We start from the raw sequence: 19,592 nt of genomic DNA, 5'->3' as shown, positions 1-19,592 counted from the left end.
GTTGGTGTGGGGCTCCAAGAGCTAAATTTTAACATGGTGTCCAGGGTTCAGTTCTCACCAAATCCAGGAGCAGCTGTTGAAAGTCCTTGGGTGGCTTGGGCTCTCTTTTGGTAGAACATGGCTCTTCAAGTGAGGAAGAAACTGTGTGTTCAGGGCTGATCAGAGCTCTTCATTTCACACACATACCCGGCAGCTGACCTTTCTGGGCAGCTTTGTTACCAGACACCCCTCAGCCAGGGCTGTATCCTGCCAGCCTTTCCCACTGTCTCAATAGAAACTGACTAGGTCAAGCCCCTTGAATCAAAGTATCAGCCAACTAGTCTGATCCAAGAGTCCTTACTGATTCATGCTAATTAGCAAGGTCTAGTCCCTGGTTCTGAAACCTTAGTGTGTAATAGGGTCACCTGAAGCACCAGTTAAAACACTGATCACTGTAAATTGTACAACCACTTGGAGAACAGTACAGAGATTCCTTAAAACAGGGGTCCTCAACCTCCAGGATCTAATGCCTGAGGATCTGAGGTGAAGCCGATGTAATAATAATAGAAATAAAAAGCACAATAAATGTAATGCACCTGAATCATCCCAAAACCATCCCACCCACCCCAGTCTGGAAAAATTGTCTTCCACGAAACTGGTCCTTGATGCCAAATAGGTTGGGGACCCCTGCAAAACACTAAAAATAGAGCTACATATGACCCAGTAATCCCATTCCTAGACATATACCCAGAGAAAACCACAGTTCAAAAAGATAAATGAACCCAATGTCCACTGCAGCACTATTTGCGATATCCAGGACATAGAAGCAACCTAAATGTACATCAACAGAGGAATGGATGAAGAAGATGTGGTACATATATACAATGAAATATTACTCATCCAGGAAAAAAGAACAAAATAAGACCATTTGCAGCAATATGAATGGACCTAGAAATCGTCAGCTGAGTGAAGTAAGTCAGAGAGAGAGAGACAAATACATGATATTGCTTATATGTGGAATCTTAAAAAATGGTACAAATGAACTTACTTAACAAAACAGAAATAGAGTCACAGATGTAGAAAACAAACATGGTTACCAGGGAGAAAGCAGAGGATGATAAGTTGGGAGATTGGGATTGACATATACACACTGCTGCACATAAGATAGATAACTAACAAGAGTCTACAGCATAGCACAGGGAACCCGACTCAATTATCTGCCAATGGCCTACATGAAAAAGCAATCTTGAAAAAGAGTGGGTACCGGTATGTGTATAACTGATTCCCTTTGCTGTACATGTGAAACTAGCACAACACTGTGAATCAACTCTACTGCAACAAAAATTAAAAGCAAACCAAAAAACCACGAAGTTACATGCAACTTTGAAAAAAGGTAGTAACAACCATAAGATAAGCAAAGTTGGAAGTAGCTGCTTCTGAAAGTAGCTCCTATTCCTTCTGGAAATAGGAAGGAATATGGCAGGGATTACTTTGCTCAGTTCGTTTGTTTTTAACTTTTGTTTTTTAAACATTAGAGTACAACTTGACTACAAAAGTTAAAAAGAAACAGATAAAACACAGTGATAGAAGAGATTTTAATATACTTTATTGATCTAGGAGACAAAAAAACAAATATAGGTTTTCAGAGGAACTAACTGTTACAATCAACTCATTTTGGTTTTTTTTAAGTCACTTGTTTTAATTGCTAAAGAACTTGACATCCATTAAAGGAAAGACCTATTATAAAAACTGATCATGAACATGGCTACACACACAAAAAAATCAATAAAGTATGAAAGTAGAGATTTTACAGACTTCATTCTCTAATAAGAATCCAATATCATTAGAAATAAATGATATATAAAGGGAGCTTCAAAATTTAGAAATTCCTTTTCTCTCTTGATGTAGCCTTGCTTTCAACAGCACTTTCTCCCTGGGGACACAATACATTAAAAAGCTTCATTTGACAGTCAAAGTTGAGCAATGACTTTGGTGTTCTAGCCAGTAACTACCCTGCCCCTGAAGCATTGAAACTCATTGATTAAAAGGATGGGAAGCCATATGGTGTCTTGATTTGCAAGGGATGAAAAATACATTAAATAATTCCTAAAATATCATATTCATTATTCATATATGTGGCCATTACTTTAAATCCAGAGTCATAAAATGTCAGTCAACTGATGGAAAGGACCAGAACTGCCTATCTCAGTTCTACCTCTTTGCCCAGCTTTGGTCAGCTTTGCTGACCAAAAAATTAATTAACAGTGAATCAGTAAGATTTACTGATGGATGGGATTTCAACCAATTGCTACAAAAAAAGTCTTTGAAGTATCCAGATAAGTGCTTCTCAAAGTAGTATGACAGTTAAAACTCATATTCCTGGGTCCCACCCCTGGCACTTGAATCAGAATATGTGAAGCTCAGAAATGTACTTTTCCAAGAGGCTTTTAGACTGATAATCCAATAATAACCTAACAATAATAATCTAACAATCCAGAGTCTACTAAAAATCATAGAAGGAAATGGGCCCAGCAGAATAGCTTGTGCATGTGTCTATTGCTTTACAATTATATCAAATGAATATCTTAAGAACAATTGATAGAACACCTGATAGTTGAAACACAAATATTTTATTGGGCTATTTTTTTTATAATTTTGATTTTGATTCAGTCATTTTAATAAAGGAAATAGAAGAGCTTTAGCTCGACATGGAGACATCTGGCTCTCAGCTACATTACCCTATATGTCAACCTTTCCCCAGTACCAGTGTCCTACATATTTCTACCCAATTTGTTCACTGCCCAAGAGAAACCCCATTAAGAAGGCCTCCCCAAGTTAGGCAAGATATTTCACAAAACAATAAAAACTGTTCATAAATATTTTAATTGATAATTCAACTTCTAGGAGTATATCCAAAATATTCTCAGACAAATGTGCAGAGCTGTTTGGACAAGTATGCTAACTGAAGCATAGTTTACAGCAGCAAAAAATTAGAATCAGCCTAAGTATCTGTATCAGAATTAAATTTGTCTGAACACCTCAGAACATTTAAAATAAATAACATTTAAGCAAAATAGAAATATATTTCTCTCTCACCTAAAAGAAGTTCAGAGGAGGTAGAACTGATATGGAATCTTCACAGTGTCATCAGGAATCAAGGTTCCTATCTTGCCAGTTTACTATCTTCAGGAAGAAGTTTCCATTCTTCAAGGTGCATGACCTTGCTGTATCATCTAGACATGAGACCTAGGAGAACAAAGGGAGAAGAGGTGAATTTCTGAGTAACTGGGCAAGTTTAATCAAGAACAAAAATTAAGCTTAGGTTTGTTTCAATTACTGCAGTGGACCAGGCTTATTGGAGTCGACTTAAAATTGAGATTTTTTTTTTCCACTTATGTAAGTATGGGAACTATTAATGAAATCTGGGTAATTAATAGAAATTTTGTTTAAACTACATTTTCTCTGTTCACCTGAGTACAGCATGTGTAAATTCACAATCCTACTGCTTTATATCTCTTGGGAATTTTTTAAAAACAATTTTAAAGTCTCTTTTAGAATGCTTATTATCTCCATTTTGGAGGTAGGTGGTTGAATTCTCCTTCCAGAGTTCAAAATGTTAAATGGGACAAAAAGACCCCCTCTGGTGTTCCTCTCCAGTGATATAATATCCTCTTTCCTGGGCCAAGGAGGAAATGAATCTTTGTGTCTCACTCACTTTTCTCTTGCTTCTTCTACCCCCAATGCCCTGAGGCCAGTAAAAGTTAATTTTTCCTTGTACCTCCTCTTCCTGTCTTTTAGGACCTCCCCTAGTACCAGAACAAGCTACATAATTGTCAGAGCCCAGTACAAAATGAATAAGGGGTGCTTGTTCAACAATGATTAAGAATTTCTAGATAGTAACAGCAGAGCATTAAACCAAGTAAGGGGCCCTTCTAAGCAGGAGTTCCCATGTGACTGGCCAGGCTGCATATCCACATAGCTGGTCCTGCCTATACCCAGGCCTTAAACTGGTGGGTTTTAGACTTTCACTTCCCCTACTGATTCTGGCTTCTTGCTTAGACCTCAAGGCTGGTTAGAATAACTTCTCTACATTTAAACGAGTCTGGATTTCAAGCTTATTATCCTGTTGTGGATCCAAACAAAATCTAACTTGGTGATGAAAACTGATTAATGTCTTTTTAAAATAAATAATTAAAAAAAAAACAAACAGAAAATATAACGGGCATTCCCGCCTTCCTGTCAGTCACTGCAACGTGGGTGATGAGATTTTCAGGACAGGAAAATAAAATATCTGAAAATGTTTTTAAAATAGTATCCTTGTTACAAAAAGGAAAAATACAAATCTCTAATCTAAAAATAAGATTATGAAACAAGAACTACTGGATTTGGAAAAGAACTTAGTAGAAATACAAAAAAAAAAAAAAATGCTCATTTAAGTAAAAAAAGAAACAACTGAGAAAAGAATTAGTGAACTGAGAGCTGAAAAAATAACAGCAAATAGAGAACGGACAAACTTACAGAAATAAAGATTTGAACAAGACACTAAGAGACATGGAGGGGGAAAAGGGGGGAAAGTATAATTCTAGTAGAAATTCCAAAAGAATGTGTTGGCTACAAATTGGCCCTTGCCATCTACCTCTTCAAGAATTAAATCATGTGCTGCTGCATCTGCTGATTTTCAGCACTCCCTGGAAGGAGTTCAGGGTGGACAGCAGAAATGAGGCACTCTGTGCTCAGTGAAAAACGGGCAAGACAGGTCTTCAGATAGTTAGATATTTTCAGGAGCTGATTTTATGAACTCAATTCCTGTATCTCCTCATATCTAGAAAAGCACTAAAATCCTTCATGGTGACAACTGTTTCTCGTGACTAGCAGAAAGCTTCTGCAAAAATATGTGCTTGATTGCATATATTCCCTCTTTACCAAAATCATATATATATACACTGATCTTTCCCCCATGACTTTGAGAGAAGTTTCTCAGAGCTACCTGGGTTGCTGTATCCAGGGCTGCAGTCTTCATTTTGCCCCAAATAAAACTTAACTCGCAACTCTCACCTTGTGCATTTTTTTAAACATTGACAAATGGAATAGAGAAACAGGAAAGAAGCAATATTTAAAGAGAAAATAGAGGAGATTTTAGAACCAGAAAAATATTTAAGATTAAAAATAAATAAAAACCACACTGAGCCATGAGCAGGATAAAAACAATTCCAAATATTGACACTCTGTAGTGTAACTATAGAATATTAGAAGAAAAATTGAAAATCAAACAGAAAAGGCAGATTACCTCAAATTAAAAATCATTCAATTAGACTGTCTGCAGACTAACGGCAAACTTCTCTTAGAAAGCAACAGATGCCAGTAGAGAGAATGAATTACATCTTTAAGAGGAAAAACTGACACAATAAAATTCACAGATAATTGATAACTCAAGAATGAAAGTAATATAAAAATAGTTTTTATACACCCAAAGTCCAAGAGAGTTAATTGATCCTCACCAAAAGAACTACTGAGAGACTTCAGCAAGAAAGAATAGGAAGCCCAAATGAAAGATGGAATTCAAGAGCAGTGGTGAGGAAAGGAAACAAGCAAATCAACTTTATATGTAAAAATATGTTAACTCAGAATAATAAACACTCTTTTGTATTTAAAAACAAGGTAGAACTACAACTCTAAACAATAATTACTATGGGAAACTGAAGAGGATTGTTTGCAGTAAAAAATATGCTAAATTCCTTGTCTAGAAGAAGAGTATAAATTAATTTTAGTATTCATTTAAAAATAACGTGAGCTATGTATAACAAAATTTTAAAGCTACCTAACTAGAGGACTTTATCGAACCCATCTTTGCATGAAGTGTTCCCTTGGTATCTCTAATTTTCTTGAAGAAATCTCTAGTCTTCCCCATTCTGTTGTTTTCCTCTATTTCTTTGCATTAATTGCTGAGGAAGGCTTTTTTTTTTTTCCCATTTTTTTTGTTAGTTGGAGGCTAATTGCTTTACAGTATTGTCGTGGTTTTTGCCATACATTGACATGAATCAGCCATGGAGTTACATGTGTTCCCCATCCCGATCCTCCCTCCCGCCTCCCTCCCCATCCCATCCCTCTGGGTCTTCCCAGTGCACCAGCCCCGAGCACTTGTCTCATGCATCCAACCTGGGCTGGTGATCTGTTTCACCCTTGATAGTATACTTGTTTCAATGCTATTCTCTCAGAACATCCCACCCTCGCCTTCTCCCACAGAGTCTAAAAGTCTGTTCTGTACATCTGTGAAAAAGGTTTTCTTATCTCTTCTGGCTATTCTTTGGAACTCTGCATTTAGATGGGAATATCTTTCCTTTTGTCCTTTGCTTTTTGCTTCTCTTCTTTTCACAGCTATTTGTAAGGCCTCCTCAGACAACCATTCTGCCTTTTTGCATTTCTTTTCCATGGGGATGGTCTTGATCCCTGTCTCCTGTACAATGTCAAAAACCTCCGTTCATCTAATTAAGGCTATGGTTTTTCCAGTGGTCATGTATGGATGTGAGAGTTGGACTGTGAAGAAAGTTGAGCGCAAAAAAACTGATGCTTTTGAACTGTGGTGTTGGAGAAGACTCTTGAGAGTTCCTTGGACTGCAAGGAGATCCAACCAGTCCATCCTGAAAGAGATAAGTCCTGGGTGTTCATCGGAAGGACTGATGCTGAAGCTGAAACTCCAGTACTTTGGCCACCTCATGCTAAGAGTTTATTCACTGGAAAAGATCCTAATGCTGGAAGGGATTGGGGGCAGGAGGAGAAGGGGATGAGAGAGGATGAGATGGCTGGATGGCATCACCAAGTCGATGGGCCTGAGTTTGAGTAAACTCCGGGAGTTGGTGATGAACAGGGAGGCCTGGCGTGCTGTGATTCATGGGGTCGCAAAAAGTCGGACATGACTGAGCAACTGAATTGAACTGAACTGAACTGAACTAGAGGACTAGGAATAGAATGTGTAACTTTCAAACTAGAAAAAAAAAATGGAAAATAAAGAAATGTAACCATCTAATATAAGACGAGAAGAGGGGAAAAGCAAGCAAAATGGAAAAACAAAAACAAAAAAACTAAAATGGTATAAGTAATTCCAAATATGTCATATGCCATAAATAATATAAACAAATAAGGCTCATCCACTAATCAAGATGTGTGTGTGTGTCCTAAGTCACTTTAGTCATGTCTGACTCTTTTGGCCCTATGACTGTAGCCCACCAGGCTCCTCTATGCATAGGATTCTCCAGGCAAAAATACTGGGATGTGTTGCCATGCCCTCCTCCAGGGCATCTTCCTGACCCAGAGATCGAACTTGTCTCTTATATCTCCTGCATTGCAGGTGGGTTCTTTACCACTCTCACCACCTGAAAAGCCCACTAGTCAGGACATTCATAGTTAAATCAATATTGAACAAGAAAATCAACTTGTAAGATGATATATACCAAAAAAAAGTAGGATAAACTGTCCCTCTTATACATTTAAAACATACATGTACCTCAGGACATACTGTCCTCAGATAAGTATGCACATAAAAAATATTAGAAATATTTTAAGAATACATCTTAAATTCATGATAGCAATTTACTCTGGGAGTGGGGTAAGACAGAATGGCGAATAAAGAGGACTTTGATATGACCTAAAATGTCTTACTTTTTAACTATAAAATACTAAAAGCAAATATAATAAAATGTTAGTGGGTACTGGGTAATAGTTTATTATTTTTGATACTGCTCTATATTTTTTAAATTTCTAAAACTAAAAACAATTAAATAAAATATAAATCAAGATGGGAGGATGGGAGGAGTGAGGGAAAATCTTTTACATATCTCAGAAAATACTGTTGAGTGCTTAAGTTTATTGCAAGATATTCAGAAATATACCTTAAAACACAAAAATACCTTTCTCTAAGAATTTTTTTATTCAGATTCTTATTATTCAGATTTTACACTGAAAACAAACTTTCCATTTAACTGACCAGAATTAGTACAGTTTTCATGGGCAAGAAGAACAAAAAGTTTTAATTTGTATTGCCTCATAATGGATATTAAGCAACGATGAAAGATTTTCTTTTGAACATGATATGACGGTCCCTAGAACTAAGATCATAAAATGGTATCCAAAATACTCTTTGTCCTTTATTGATGAGCCTTAGGTTTTTAAATTTAGTTTCTGAGCCTCTTTAAAGAATCCAATTTTATCTCTGAGCTAGAAATCTAGAGCACAAAGAAGTCATTTTCAGAGAAAATGAAAGCACAGTTTTTTTGTTTTTTAAAAAAATTTCTGGATTCTGAATCTGGAGAGAAAAATGAAACTTGTAGTGCCTCTACTTATGTCTTTGATCTAAGGAGATTTAGTTTAATCCCTAGAGGGTTAATACACTCCTTTTCACAAAATGTTCAGTGTAAACTTTAACTACCATTGTTCATGAAGTTAGGTTCGCAATTGGTGTGGAAAGGGGGATTTTTTATATTATAGAAGAAGCTTGTTTTGGTTCACTGTATTCCTGTTTTAAATAAACATGCAGCCATTGTCTTGAGCCTTGCTAATATCAGTAAGGTTCAGGCAACACCCAGTAATGCCCTCTTTTGGATGGCTAAGTGATTTCCTCAAGGTTATGAAGGCATATGGCTCAGGAACAGGGGAAAACCTGAGGTTGGCCATAACTACTACATTAGTAGTAGTTACATTACATTAGACTTTTTATTCAAGGCTGCAATCATTGATCTCCAGTCTTAAAGTAGCTCACAGTTCAGCTTGTATCTTTTTGGCCAGTAAGGGCATGAGAACACAGATGGCTGAGGCATAGTAGGGCATCTTCTGGGTAAAAGCAAGAGACTTTCCTGATCTCCAGTATCAAAGAGCACAGAATGGTACCCAAATAGCCATGCCTTTATAGATGGTCATTAAACGAACCCTGTCTTGGGTTAGGCTGTCTCTTTGTAGAGAGACTTCTTCCACTTGGCCACCTACAGACTTTCAAGGGCATAGAGATAATCAGGACCAAGAGAAGCCTGAAGGGCCAGATGTGGTATCGGGCAGTTCTGCTTGTCCTTGTACCTCTGTGCTATAGACTCCAGGAAACACTTTGGTGGAGTGGTCAAAGGAATGAATTGGTCATAAATGCATGTTCTTAGACATTAGTCAAAAATAAATACTCTTTGGTGAACCACTGACACATTTTGTGAACTGTAAAAGAAAAACATATCCCTTTGCACAAAACAAGTCCTATTGCTTACACATTTAGCAGACGTAAATGGCTACTCTTTAGACTAAGAGCACTGGGGTCCTCCTTCAGAGCTCTAGTCCTTAGTGGCTTGTTGGTTTATTGATGTGGTCAGGAGGTAAGTTATCTCTTTGGAAAGTTATGTCAGCCTGGAGTATGGTGGCTGCATCTCAAGATTTGGTCCCATCATTTATCCCTCAGTGAACAAACATACTTGACCCTCTTTTTCTTTCATACTCTGAGATCTGTCCTATCTTGATATCCTTGTGCCATTAAAAGCTAAAACTGTTGGGGTAAAGATGATCAAACTTCTGTACCCCACTGACCAGACACAGCCACAGCTGGGTATGAACTTCTTTAGTCAAACAACCCCTCAAAGCCTCCACTGTTCTGTTATGAATGCAACTGCATGCTTTATCATCTGCTTTTGTGAAGTCTCTGACCTCAGGTAGCTTTCTTTAAAAGATAAGAAGGACTTGTGGAAGTTCATCAGCATAAAAACTAATCAAGTTCACTGAGCCTCAGCATTTTCAAAGTTCAAAGGCCAAAGTTTGTCTCCGGACTCAGCTCAGCTCAAAAATGACTAAGGCGTTTCTAGAGCTGCCTCTTGGCTCTGGCCAAAGGGCGGCATGTATATCTGTGCATTACCAACAAAACTAAGGACTGCACTGATTCATTGCCTACGAGTGTCTTTCAGCAAGTCCAAGGTCAAGAAGTTACCCAAAAGGACGTTTTAATCAGTAGTAAGATAGAGCCTGGAATGCTCTTAAGACAGACCTAGATTCCTCCCATAAACCACATGGCAGAATTGTTCTCAATTGTTTCTCCTGGGGCCTGCACATCCTTTGCAACAGGATAGTATGTTCTGAATTATGTGTGCTATACTTAATTTGGTCCCTGTATCTGTTGAGTTGCTTTTATTTTTCAAAGTCTCCTCTGTACTACTTCAGAAAAACTCAATAGCCAAGAGGGCTTTTTAAAAAGAATACTATGCTAAATTTGCAACCCAGACAACTAGAAGCAAAGGTATATGAATGAAATTAGATACCCCAACTGAAACTCTCAGTATTCTCTCAGGCAAAACTTCCTAAGCATTTTTGTGTGCGTGCATGATTAAAATTCAGTTCACACCCTTAAATCAGGACACCTCTCTTTCTGTTGTGGGAAAGAGTACAGAGAACCTCTTTAACAGGCATGAGGTCCTCAGCCAGTTACTTCCTTCAGTGAGTGCATGATGATTCCTTTCCCTTTTCCTGTAATTAACAGAGTTATATACTCTGGCCTGAATCTCACTTTTTATAGGCAATATTGGCTGTAATAACACCTTACTTCCAAAATCTATTTGCTCCATCTTACAGAGTCCAAAACCCCAGATCACAAAATTGTCCAAACCCAGTGAAACATAGCAGAACTCATGCAAAGCAGTTGTGCAGTTTGCAGGGCTTTCTCAGGTCTTTCTACTATGGTCCTGGGACCAGGAGTACAATCACAGTGACAGGACTGGGGTGATGCATAAGTTGTCTATGAGCTCCCTGGTCAGATGTCATTTTCCCTCCAGAAAGATATGCTACCTCAAATTTTACCTTCAAAGAGTTATTCCTTTGGGTGAAGTCCCTATCATCTTCAAGAGTTCCCTGAGGCAGGGAAGGGAATGGAAAGTGTCCTGATTGTGGAGTTGGGCAGATTTGGGTCTCGGTGCAAACTCTGCTACTTGCTAACTGTGCAACTGTGGGCCAGTAACTGAACCTACTTGAGCCTCAGACTGGCCTTATGTAAAACCAACAACCTTATATAGCTCCTGTAAGGAGGCATCTATGTAGGCAACATATATAGAGTACTAAACACATGCCTGATATACAGCATAGGTTCCAATAAACTGTAGATGTCACTGTGATTATTAAATATAAGCATTTCTAGGAACAAAGTTATTAATACCTTGACATAAAATGGACAATTCAACTCACTTTTTAATGGTACTTAGCTAGATCCAAACAATACACAGAATGAAGCTGGAGTTAGAACTAGCAACATTTCACAGTCCAAGGGTGATAAAAATGATTTCAGAGAAGAAGAGTAGAAGAATCAAAGGCAAGCTTTCGCACTTTCACAATCTGGCTCCCTATGCATACCCCATCCCATAATAGCTAGAGAAATTGACTCAGTGAAACTACTTGCCTAATATTATACAGTTAATTGAACAAGAACTGGAAGGAGAACCCTGTTTTCAGCCCTGAGGTCTTTCCACCAAATGATGAATGTACCTATGTGATGGTGAAAAGGTCACTAGAGGCAAAAACATTAGATCAGAAGTGAAAAACCTACTTTCCCACTAGAAAGGAATATATGGAAAATTTCTCAAGGTAATGAAATGTTCTATATCTTGATTGGATGTGGGTGTGTTAGCTATGATTACATAGATATATCCATTAATCAAAATGCATCAACTCGACAAGTTCTGTGCATTTTGTGGTATGCAAATTATGTACCAATTAAATAAGTTAATAAAAATATATGCTTTCCGGCCCCAATCAGCCCTGGCACCAATGAGCTGGGTGGTCTTAATCAAATCAATTTCCCATTTTGGGCCACAGCTTACTTGTCTCTATAAGGAAGGTGTGCGATTAGACAAAGTCTAAAAGTCCCTTCCAGCTCAATACTTTGATATGGTAAAATAAGACCTCTTCCTTTCATTTCAGCCTCTATTTTATGCCAGCTGGGTTCATCAGCAGGGTCAAAAAGATTGGCACACAATTTATGGGAAGTGGGAAGGAACTTAATGGAATGTGTAGGGGACCCAGAGTCTTTCTTTTGCATCATTAACTTTCCAGCCACACTTTAAAGAACATGATTGGTTTTCCACAGGGATCCGGCAATGCTACATGATTGAGCTGTAGGATGAGGATGATCTGGCCCCAGAGAAGTTGTATCTGCCACCAGAGATAACAACTTTCACATGGAGAGCAGAGAGAATATTTCCTGGACAAAGGGAATGACTGACAGATATTAAACGGGAGGAAATTGAAGGCTCTGCCAAGTTTCATGATAAAATGCTATTTCTCACGGTAAGGTCAAGCTGTCTCTAGTGCAGCTACTGCTTTTAAAAATATAAAGGGAACAAAAACATTCAACAGAGAGTATCAGGCTTTGCAAAGAGTATGTGATCAAAGGCCACTTGTTTCATTTATAAATGAAATTGAATGACTATTATAGCTATAAAAATCATCAAGAGTGAATTTGGAATTTGCTGATGAACTAAAAGCTGAGAAACATCAGTGAGGAAAGCTCTAAAGGTTTGAACCCAAAGCCCTTTGGATGTAAAATGCCCACTGATGTTTGCAAGATTACATATGCAAAAGGAAGGTTAAATTAGACTTTCATGGGAGGGCATTATGCCAGGAGCTAGGGTTGACATTATCATAATACATTAATAAGTGTTTTAAAAGGTGGAATTTATTCACTAGCTCTAAATATTAACAGCGTCCAAAGACTAAGAATCTGAAAGCAAAATTTAACACATACAAATCATTAGTGTGTTTACTCATGCAAACAAGATAGAAATAAAAGTTATATTTATTAGTCTCAAGTTGCATTTTAAAGAGTAGCATTTCTTTTGTATTTTAAATCTTTGGTGAGTGACACTGCAATGGTTAGTTTTATCTGTCACTTGACTGTGTCACGAGGTGCTCAGATGTTTGATTAAACATTATTCTGGGTGTGTCTGTGAGGGCTTCTCTGGATGAAGCTAACATCTGAATTGGTAGACTGGGTAACGCAGATTGCTCTCCTCAATGTGGGTGGGCCTCATCCAATCTGCTGAAGGCCTCAACAGAACAAAAGCTAAGTAAGAAAAGAATCTGCTTTCTCTGCCTGTCTCTCTTCTAACTGGGACATCCATCTCCTGCCTTCAGATTCAGTCTTGGACTGGAGCTTATTAAGGCATTAGTTCACCTGGGTCTCTACTTTGCCAACTGCAAATCTTGGAGTTTTTCACCCTCCATAATCATACGGGCCAAATCCTTATAAAAAATCCCTTTATAGGGACTTCCCTGGTGGACCAGTGGTTAAGACTTCACCTTCCAATGCAGGGGGTGCGAGTTCAATCCCTGGTCAAGGAACTAAGATCCCACATGCCTTGCAACAAAAAACCAGAAGGTAAAACAGAAATGATACTGTAAAAATTCAATAAAGAATTTTTAAAATTCCTTTGTATATACACAAACACAAACATATATATATATATCAGATCATACAGATCTATGTATATATGTTTGTGTGTGCATGTGTGTGTATATATATATATGTATGTATGTATATATATGTGTGTGTATATATACATGTATGTATATAAAGAGAGAACTAGTAGGATATAAAGAGATATTCTATTTCTCTGGCTAATACAGACTCCAACAAATGACTAATCAGTTGATTCATATTAACATCATTCAACATTTTAGAGATTAGCTATGAAAATTTACATTGAGCACAGCCTTTGAGCCAGCAATTGTCCTTCTAGAAATTTATCCTTCAGAAATACTTGGAGATGTGTGCAAAAACTAAAGTACAAGAATCAGGGCAACTGCCCTGCACAATGGTGGGCCAGAAGGCACCATTCCCACTGAGGTTTTGTCACTGGTGCCACTGTAGCATGTCAAAGATATTCCCTGTTAGGTTGTTTGAAATGTCAAATGACTTAGAATGAAGCAGATTTCAACTACTGGAGGCCAATTAAATGTTATGTTAATTACATCTACATGATATAGTACTATGGATATTTTATGTCTTTGTTGAAAAGAAAATGAGGTAGATCTACATGATCTGATAAGGAAAGATATTCAACACAAGAAAGGCAAGAGCAAGGACAAGGCAGTGTAGAGTATGTTCTCCCCGACACACATAAACTTGAAACACTAGTTGTTGCTGGGAAGTGAGACTGGTGGCCAGAGTGATGCCGAATTCTACTTTGCATTATATACTCTTCTTTTAATGTGCATATGTCTGTATTTTTTTTTACCATGACCAGATATTACTTTCATAATTAAAAAAATAAAACTAGACTAATACAAAAGTTCACCCATTCACCAAATAATTAAGGAACACAGACCAAGCAACATGCTAAGTACTCTTCCTAAGTTGAAGTGCTCCTCATCCAGGGAAATTCTCTAGTTTGCTAATGTAATTGTTCTTGGTAGTATTGTTGGTGCTGCTGTTACAGATGGTGAAATACTACATCTATGCTGGCACTCTTCTAGGTACTGGGGATAATATCACTGACCAAAAGAGACAAAAGCCTTTGCCTTCATTGTCCTTGCATGTTTAGTCACTTCAGTCAGGTCCAGTCTTTGAGACCCTATGGACTGTATGTAGCCGCCAGGCTCCTCTGTCCATGGGGATTCTCAGGCAAGAATACTGGAGTGGGTTGCCATGTCCTTCTCCAGGAGAGCTTCCTGACCCAGGGGTCACACTGGGATCTCATGTCTCCTACATTGGCAGGTGGGTTCTTTACCACTAGCACCACCTGGGAAGCCCATAGATCAGAAATTTTGCAGTCTATGTATCACATTCACGTGGCCCTGACATACCTCATACAGTTAGAATCTCTACAAATGCTCCCAAAGGAATAGGCACACAAGTATGTATATGTGCACATGTGTTTTAACATATGTGTTTGGGTTACGGTCTGTCTGGCATTCACATAGACAACACTATACAGTGAACTCTCTATTTAGAGCAGATTAGACGAGTGTAAAAAATGTTCCTGTAACATAAGAATCCTAAAACCAGTCATCTTATAGAATTCACTGGGGGCTCCCTCTGCTGCTGCCGCCTGCACTTCTCCACTCTAAAACTTTCTAGGCTGACTGCAGTTCAGGAGACAACCAGATCCCGAAATCCCAGGCTGGCTGTAGTTTAGAAAATGGCTGGGTCCCTAAATCCTTAAAACTTGTCACTAGTACCATTCTCGACATTTTCATCTGGTAAGACTATGCCAGCTTATAGAGACAGAGGCTTGTACTCATGAGAGATTTCAAATACTTCATCTGAGTTATCACCTTACGTTACCACTCTCTGGGGATTGAAAGTGGCCCCTTCCAACCAAGTCAGTTGTTACAGTTGTTCCAGGACATATCAAACTCCAAATGTCCAAAAATGCCCATAGCTATGCACACCCATGGACACATACAGGTGAATCTCCTCATGTACCTACTTCTTCACAACCTCTTACTCCATTACTGGTGTGGCTGGAACTGGCTTGTGGCTCATCAGATCTTTTTTGTTCCCTCTTCTGTTTTAACCTTGTAGATTCACCTGAACTGCTATTGGAATCACTAGCCTCAGGCAGTCAGAAATAGCTGCTTATATTCCCTCATGGCAAAGATCAGGACAGATTTCTGATTGTTATTTCTACTATAATGAGACTGAGCCATACAATCTTTCTGGCTGACTCCTTTGAGTAACTACTTCTCACCTTTCATTACCTTATAATGATTTCCTCCCATCTGCAGAGGAATAATAGCTCCTGCCTGGTGACAGGGGTAACATATTCAATAAATGTTTTATTTAACATTTCATAGAAATAACTTGGGAGTACACAGTACTTATGAGATGCCAAGACCCAGATTTTAATTTAATTTTAGAACCAAAATTTATTTTAAAAGGTAGAGCTGCCTGCAATAGCTCTTGGGACTATAACAAGCAGACATTGATTTCTGCTGAAGTTAACATCAGGAATTACTGAACTGAGGTAAAAAAAAAAACAATTTCAAATAAATAAAAATATTTATAATTAAAAATATACTTATTGAGCTGAGAAGTATAGGCTTCCCTAGTCTCCACTTCAATCAGTAATTAGCTTGAAAAAATAATCTTCATGTTACATAAAAGCAAGCACCAGTATATATATTCTTTCTTTTTTTCATGCTGAGACAAATGTCAGATAGATAGAATTTTAATAGAATACAAGAATTTGCAAAAACTTAAACTACAAGATTAAGGGCAGGAAGATAAGGGGGCAACAGAGGATGAGATGGTGGGATGGAATCATAGACTCAGTGGACATGAATTTGAGCAAACTCTGGGAGATAGTGAAGGACAGGGAAGCCTGGCATGATGCAATCCATGGGGTTGCAAAGAGTCAGATAAAACTGAGTGACTAAACAACAGCAATTATATTCTTCATCTCCCCAAAATGTCATCATTTCCTTCTGCTATCCTTATTCAACAAGGGCACTTGCACTGTGCAGACAGTGCCATTTTCTCCCAAGTAGGCAGCAGGCTTAGAAACACTGGAGGCATCATTTAAGCATACAACTCACCTATGATTTTTACACTGTTTGACATAAAAGGGCTCTGTGTCAGAACATGCCTTTCAAGAGTGAAGGCGTACAACAACAAAACGGCACATGACTGATTACATTTGGTTGTTATAAGGAAAACATGATTCATCTCGGAGACATGGTCACTCTCCCAAAGTCAACTTGCATCTTGCACCCAGAAAATACATACTCACTAGCTCAGACAGATGAGGTTGATGACTAATAATACTTTTACAAATAGTATTAGTAATATTAAACTGCTGCCATTTAAATAAAAACTGCTAATATGCATTAAGCTCTTGGCATTTACCATGCCAGCTTTGGTCTTTTACAAGGGTTATCTCATTTACTCTTTATATTAACCCCATAATGTTGATAGTATTGGCTCTGTTTTATAAATGAAAAGAAAAAAGAAACCACATTCCTGAGAGTGTTGTTGCTGGCAATGGTTGCCCACTAAGGGCTCCTAGCTGCCCTTCTTGGGGAACTGCTCTCTGCAGAAGTGTGCTCACTCAAGGTTATATTCCTCCCCGTGGGCAGTTTTTATGTAACGACTGGTGGATGTAGGGGAGTACCAAGGTTGGGCCCTCTAGCCTAAAGAAGGGATTCCTCTGATGAGCCCAAGGACTAGCTGAAATCTTTCTTACAACTGTGGGGCAGTTCAATTTCTTTTTCTGCTCAATCCTGTTTCCTTAACTCCCTTAAAAATAAGGTCCCCTTTCCTAGGGAACACAATCTAAGACAACAGTTCATGTAAAAAAAAAAAAAATTATCTGATGGTTGGTCTCTTCCCCTTCTATCCTGAGTGTCTGCAAGGTTCTACATGCACAGAGATTTAGATTTACAAAGCTGTGGTATATGAACTAACTGTTCCATCCTAGGTAATTCACGCATGTGGCCAAGATAAATCCTGGGTGGAAGCCCAAGCTTCCAGATCCTCACATTTCTACCTCAGTTATTCTATAAGCAGTCCTGTTTTGACCTTGCTCCAACTTTGCAAATACAACTGGGAAGGCTTGGCATCAAATGTTACTCAAAGTTCCTAACCATATTTCCTCACCTTGTTGTAACACAAAGATTTTATTACATTTTAACACCCTAAATTTAGTTGCACATCAGTAGAAAATCTACAGCCTAATTTGAAGCTTCTTCCCTGATGATGAAGAGAAAGACCTTGTAATCTTTGAACTTTTTCTTTTGTTTCTGCAGGTTTGGAATGTAATCTCTCTTCTCCCTATCCAAAAGAAATAAAATTTGTGAACAGTTTAATGAGAAAATCTAAGTGAAATTCCAATGATCAACTGAAATTCTTTTTCTAGCCTGTAAGCAGAAATAAACAAGAGATAAATGGCCAGTGAATGAGGCTATATTTACTTATGCAATATTGAATCACTAAAAAGTGCTCATCAGTTTCCCCCCTCATGTGCCTGATGAAGCAACTTATCTGACTAAGATAAAATCAAAAACAAACCATGTATCAAACTAATCACTTCCCTGAAACCAGTGGAGGGGGAGGAGTTTTTAATGTATTTTTTGCCATAGATTTTTTTCCCTTCTTTCTTTCATTCCTTCTTTTTCATCTTTCTTTCCCCCTTTTGAAGGAATATTCTCTCAGCTAGCGAGGAAAGGAAACTCATTTTTCTGCTGACTGGCTTGTGCACAACTGGAAATTATAAAAGAAATTGCTGTATCATTGATGTAGTAGGAAAACAGGAAGACAATTTTCATCCCAAAATGAGCCCTCTCAGCTGAAGCTCCCTTTGTAGTTGATGACCACATGCTTTCCATCTCGGCATGTGGCCAGTTTTATTAAAATCCTATAGCAACAGCTTATTTTTCAAACAACACTAAAAAGGCACTTTATGATGAATTTGCCTTAAAGTTGCTCATGGTCAGATGTTTGGCACCTTCAGTTACTCCAATGAAAAAGGGATCTTACTTCATTGGGGGTAAGTCTGAACATTATTCTTGTGATCAAAAGCATTTTTTGGACCCTTAAGTAATACTCAACCAAAGAAGTAGATGGGCATCAAAGCACAGAAAAACTGACGATCCCACTCTAGGCCACCACTTCCCTAAACAAAAGAGCAAACTCTGCAGAACCTACAGAGCTTGCCAGAAAACCCAGCAATCATGCTGGAGAATGATGGCGAAACATAAAAGATGCCTAATTTTGAGAAAATTACCTCAGAAAGAAGTAGAATTTGAAGAGTTAAAGGAAGGAAGAAGAGTGGTGAAGAGGGTAGTGAAGGAGAAATACTGGTAATAAAAGAGAAGATGACGGCAGAATAAAAAGGAAAAAAGAGGAGAAAAAAAGAAGAAAGGTAGACACTGTTCCATTAATTTCTCTGTAAATTGAAAATCAGTTTCACCAATCCCAAGAGACAGCCTTGATAGAGAAACCCACCAAGAACAGAAGTAATCAATAAACTGAAGATAATATTAAAACACTTGATTGCATTAACACCCAGTAACCAGAGAATTTTAGGGCATAAATGACGAAAATTAACTTGCCTTTAAAAAATAATGTGTTTAAACTTCTTCAAGTATATTTAAGGCATTTAGAAGTCAAACACAAATTTTGGAGCTGAAATTCTATATACTGCAGTAGCAACAGTCCTGTCCAAGAGATGTTTCCTAGTGTCCGAGCTATTCATATTGAAAGGACCCTTAATGGTCAGCTTCTCCAGCACTATTTTATCCAGACCAGATTCTTTCCACCTCTATCACATCCTCAACAAATAGAGACTCAGCAACATTTCTAAGTATACTGGTTTTTCATTTGTATTTTTGCTCTATCCACAGTAAATTAATTAAAATCTTCTGTTCTGAACATACATTCATATAAACATACAACTGTCATTGATTAACCCTTTGTACCAGCTAAGGTAATCTCACAAGGGCTAGATGGCTGTTGAGGTCAACAGAAAGGGTTACAACCTCCTGTGGAAATTCTCCATGCTAGTCTCCAACAGTGTTCCCAGGAACGAGGAGGCAGAACAGGACTCCCAGTCCATTACTATAAAAGAGGTGTCCTTGATCTTTTGCTTAAATTGCCCTTCAGTAACTCT

Source organism: Muntiacus reevesi, chromosome 17, assembly GCF_963930625.1.
Source record: "Muntiacus reevesi chromosome 17, mMunRee1.1, whole genome shotgun sequence".
NCBI lineage: Eukaryota > Metazoa > Chordata > Mammalia > Artiodactyla > Cervidae > Muntiacus > Muntiacus reevesi.
This window is presented reverse-complemented; position numbering follows the sequence as displayed.